Below are 4807 nucleotides of genomic sequence, written 5' to 3' on the forward strand. Positions count from 1 at the left end.
AGTATGTTTTGAAGAGGTTACTGGTGAACTGCGAACCGTTTTCTGTGATGATGCGGTTCGGCACCCCGAACCGGCTCACGATGCCCCTGATGAACTTGACCGCGGAACCCGCGGGGATGGTGCAGACGGCCTCTACTTCAGCCCACTTGGTGAACTTGTCCACGGCGACGTAGAGGTAGCGGTAGCCCCCTGGCGCCCGAGGAAACGGGCCCAGGATGTCCAGCCCCCAGACTGCGAATGGTCACGAAAGGGGTATAGTCTGCAGGCCTCCTGCCGGCTGATGGATTTGCTTGGCGTGGAACTGGCAGGCCTCACAAGCTTTCACCAGATCGACGGCGTCATTGAGTGCGGTGGGCCAATAAAACCCACTGCGGAACGGCTTGCCGACGAGGGTCCGTGATGATGAATGATGTCCACAGTCTCCGCCGTGTATATCTTCCAGCAGTTCCTTTCCTTGCTCCCTGGAGATGCAGCGCAGGGATACATCGTTTGGTCGCTTCCGGTAGAGCTCTCCATCCTTGATGCAATATGTCGTGGCCTGCCGTGCCACACGCTCCGCTTGCTCCTCCTTCTCCGGCAGGGTCCCTTGTGTTAAGTAACTCTGGAGCTCCGTGATCCAGCACCCCTCCTGAGGTTCCATCGTCAGGAGCAGGCGTGCTCCTGAGGCCGGGCCACAGACCGGGGCTCCTGAGGCAGGTGGCTGGGGGAGCTCCTCCCGAGGCTGAGCCGTGTTTGACAATGACGGCAGGGCTGAGGGCTTGAAGAGCCGCTCCTCGAAGACGCCAGGCTCCTGAGGTAACCGCCTGGACGCCCGTTTGGCGATGTCGTCGGCCTCCTGATTGGTGCCACGGGGCACATGCTGCAACTCCAACCCCCAGAACTGCTTCTCCATCCTGCGGACCTCCGCAAGGTAGGCTTCCATGTGCTCATCTTTCGGCTCGTACACCTTGTTGGAGAAATTGACAAGGAGCTGCGAATCGCCCTTGATGGTGAGGCGTTTCACCCCCAGGGCAGCCACGGCCTTCTAGCCCGCTATTAAGCCTTCATACTCCGCTATGTTGTTGGAGACCTTTTCACCTTGCTGGAAACAGAGCTGTACAGCGTAGTAGAGCTTGTCCTGAGTGGGCGATATAAGCACCGCCCCAGCCCCAGCGCCATGCCTGGAGAATGCCCCATCGAAGTGCATGACCCAGCCCTCTGGCGCCTAGCTTCCCGGGGAGAGGGACCGATCCTCGTCGGCCTTGAGGCCTGGTGCCTCCGTCCATTCTGCCACAAAATCCGCTAATGCTGCTCCCTTGATGACTCTGGTCGTGCTGAATTTGAGCTGAAACGCTTGCCGTTCTATGTTCCACTCAGCGACCCTTCCAGCTGAGTTAGGGCTCCTGAGCACTCTCTCCAGGGGGTATGACGAGACGACCTTGATGGGGTGACCCTGAAAATAGTGTCGCAGCTTGCGCGAGGCCACCAGTAGCACGAGGAGGAGCTTCTGAGGCATGGGGTACCGTGCCCTCGCGTCCCGCAACACCATGCTGACGAAGTACACTGGGTGCTCAACGAGGTTGGGTGCGTCAGTGCTGGTGGCGCCCTCTGGAGACCATGGCGCCTCCTGAGGCTGGCCATCTGGGAGAGGGGCCTCTTCCGCCTCCGGTGCACTCCTCTGCGGCGGCTGATCCTCCTCAGCTGTGGTGGCAGTTTCTGTGGGCCTTCCTTGTTCCTGTTTTGCCTTGTCCCGGGCTGCTGCTGTGGTTTTGATTCGATGCTCCTCCCTAACCGCCACTAGGGCTATGCTGGCGGAGTAGGGAGTGGCGGCGAGGTAAAGCACCAGGGGCTCTTGAGGGCGCGGGGCCACCATGACCGGAGGGCTGGTCAGGTATCTCTTGAGATCCTGGAACGCCTTGTCGGCCTCTTCAGTCCATTCAAAGGGCCCCTTTTTCTTCATTAGCTGGAAGAAGGGCAGCGCTCGCTCCCCCAACTTGGAGATGAAGCGCCCCAGCGCGGTCACGCGCCCAGTGAGCTTCTGCATTTCTCTGAGGGTCTTTGGCGGGCTCATGTCCTCGACCGCCTTGACCTTTTCCGGGTTAGCCTCGATGCCTCGGTGGGACATGAGGAAACCCAAGAGCTTGCCCGGGGGACTCCGAACACACACTTCTCTGGGTTGAGCCGTAGGTTCACTGCGTTGAGGCTCGCGAAGGTTTCCTCCAGGTCTTGTATCAGGGTCCTGGCCTCCCGAGACTTCACCACAATGTCATCGACGTAAGCCTCAACATTCTTCCCGAGCTGTGGGCCCAAGGTGATGTGCATCAGCCACTGAAAGGTCGCCCCTGCGTTACGCAGCCCGATTGGCATGCATGTGTAGCAGTACACCCCACACGGGGTTAGGAAGGCTGTCTTTTCGATGTCTTCTACCGCCATCTTGATCTGGTGATACCCAGAGAAGGCATCCAAGAAGCATAGCAGGTCGCATTCTGCGGTGGAATCGACGATCTGGTCGATGCGGGGGAGCAGGAATGGATCTTGCGGGTATGCCTTGTTGAGGTTGGTCAAGTCGACACACATGCGCTCCTTCCCTCCCTTCTTTGGCACAATGACAGGGTTGGCCAACCAATCCGGGTATCGGACCTCACAAATGACCCCAGCGGCTTCTAGCTTGCGGGTCTCCTGGACGATGAAGGTCTGCTTTTCTGTGGACTGCCGCCTTGCCTTTTGCTTCACAGGGCGCACGTTGGGGCACACGTTGAGGTGATGCTTGATTATGCTCCTAGGGATCCCCGCCAACTGGTCAGGCTCCCAAGCAAATACCTTCTTGTTCGCGCGCAGGAACCTGACCAGGGCCTCCTCCTGCTCGGGCTCGAGGTTGGCGCCTATGGTGAAAGTGGCATTGGTGGACCCGTCCTCATCGACGGGTATCTGCTTGGTTTCTGCCTTGTCTTGGATGAACAACTGTTTCTTCTTGGCGGGTGCAGCCCCCTTGGGCTCGGGGGTCTCCGAGTCGGCGGGCTGTGCCGACGCCGTCGTCTTGAAGGCGGGCTCAAGCACTCGCAGCGCGTCTCCGGTGTCCCCGTGCATGGTGAGGACACCGCTGCTCCCGGGCATCTTCATGAGGTTGTACGTCGGGTGCGTCGCGGCCATGAACTGGGCCAACGCTGGATAGCCGAGGATGGCGTTGTAGGGTAGGCCAATGGGGGCGATGTCGAAGTCGACTAGCTCCGTGCGGAAGTTGTCGTAGGTGCCGAAGGTTACTGGGAGCCGGATCTGTCCCAAGGAGCTGGATGACCCGCCCCCAACGCCTGAGAAGGGTCGGTTGGGTTGCAGCCGTTCCAGGGGTATGCAGAGGAGGTTGAAGGCCTCAACCGAGAGCACGATGAGGCCCGCACCGCCATCGATGAGAGTTCTGGTGACGGCCACCTGGCAGATGGTGGGGGTGCACAGCATGGGGAGCGCACCCGAGCAGGTCGAGTTGGAGGGGTGGTTCTCCGAGCTGAAGGTCAGGCCGGCCTTGGGCGCCGCCCGGTCCGGGGAAGCCCCCTGCCGCGTGGAAGCGACACTGACCCGGCGGATGAACGGCTTGATGTGGTGACTTGTAGGCGGCGCCTGCGAGCCGCCCAGGAGGGCCGCGACGACCAGGGGTGTTGGTGTAGCGTGGTGGGTGAGGAAGAGGCTGCGAAGCTCTTCCCAAGAGGCCACGGAGGCTGCCGGCAGGTGGAGCAGCCATGCGTGCGGAGCGCCGGTGAGGGCCATGGGAAGCCAGTTGGCCATGACCCTATCATCACCTCCAGCTTCGAGGATGGCCTCCTCGTACGCCAGCAAGAAGGCCAGCGGATCAGTCGCGCCGCTGTAGCGCGGCGGCGTCGTTGGCTTGAACTTGTCTGGCCACCGTACCCGTTGCAGGGCTGGGGCCAGGGCTCGGAGCCCCCTGGCCCCCGTGCTAGCGCCGGCGGCCGGCGGCCGGAGCGGGCGATGCGCTACTCATCGCGGGGCAGGTCGTGGCGGTGGCAGAAGGGAAAACTCTGGTGCACCCCTACCTGGCGCGCCAAATGTCAGATTTCGGGTTCCGGCAGACCCTCGAGGTTCGAACACTGGGGTGCACGCGGAGATTTTGCCTTCTACCTACCTGCACCCCTCCGCCTCGCTAAGATCTAAGCTATGGAAAGAACAGCACAAGAGACACTGGGTTTATACTGGTTCGGGCCACCGTTGTGGTGTAATACCCTACTCCAGTATGTGGTGTGGTGGATTGCCTCTTGGGCTGATGATGATGAGCAGTACAAGGAAGAACAGCCTCGCGAGGGTCTGTTCTTGGCTGGGGGGGTGAACTGCTGGGAGGAGTTCAGTCGCCCTTCGCTCTCTCTCTGTGTGATGCTACTCGATCCTATCCTAACTTGTTTCTCTCTTGGCTTCTAGATTCTCCCTTCTTGATTGCCCCCCTACCCTGGGGGTGGCTAGTCCTATTTAAAGGCAAAGGCCCTGGGCCTCTTCCCAAATATTGAGCGGGAAGGGCGCCAACAATTGGCCATTTTGAAGGGGAACATCTGGTACACTTATCCTGACTAAAGTTGGTCCTCGCCTGCCAAAGGCTCTGGTGGTGACGCTGGCTTGGGCTCCATAATGACTTACTCCCTGCCGTTGGACTGGTCTTGGTCTCGTTGCACCGAAACGGGTGCCTTTACTTGATGCTCTCGCTTGCGCTTGCTCCCTTTGCACCAAAGAGGAAAGGAGGACACTGCGTGGGCTGGCGCCCGCCTGGCGCCCTTGGTCGTCATGGCTTGCGTCACGGGCACCTCGTGAGGTACCCCGCCTTGATCTCTCC

Source organism: Triticum urartu, chromosome 7 (genome assembly GCF_003073215.2).
Source record: "Triticum urartu cultivar G1812 chromosome 7, Tu2.1, whole genome shotgun sequence".
Taxonomy (NCBI): Eukaryota; Viridiplantae; Streptophyta; class Magnoliopsida; order Poales; family Poaceae; genus Triticum; species Triticum urartu.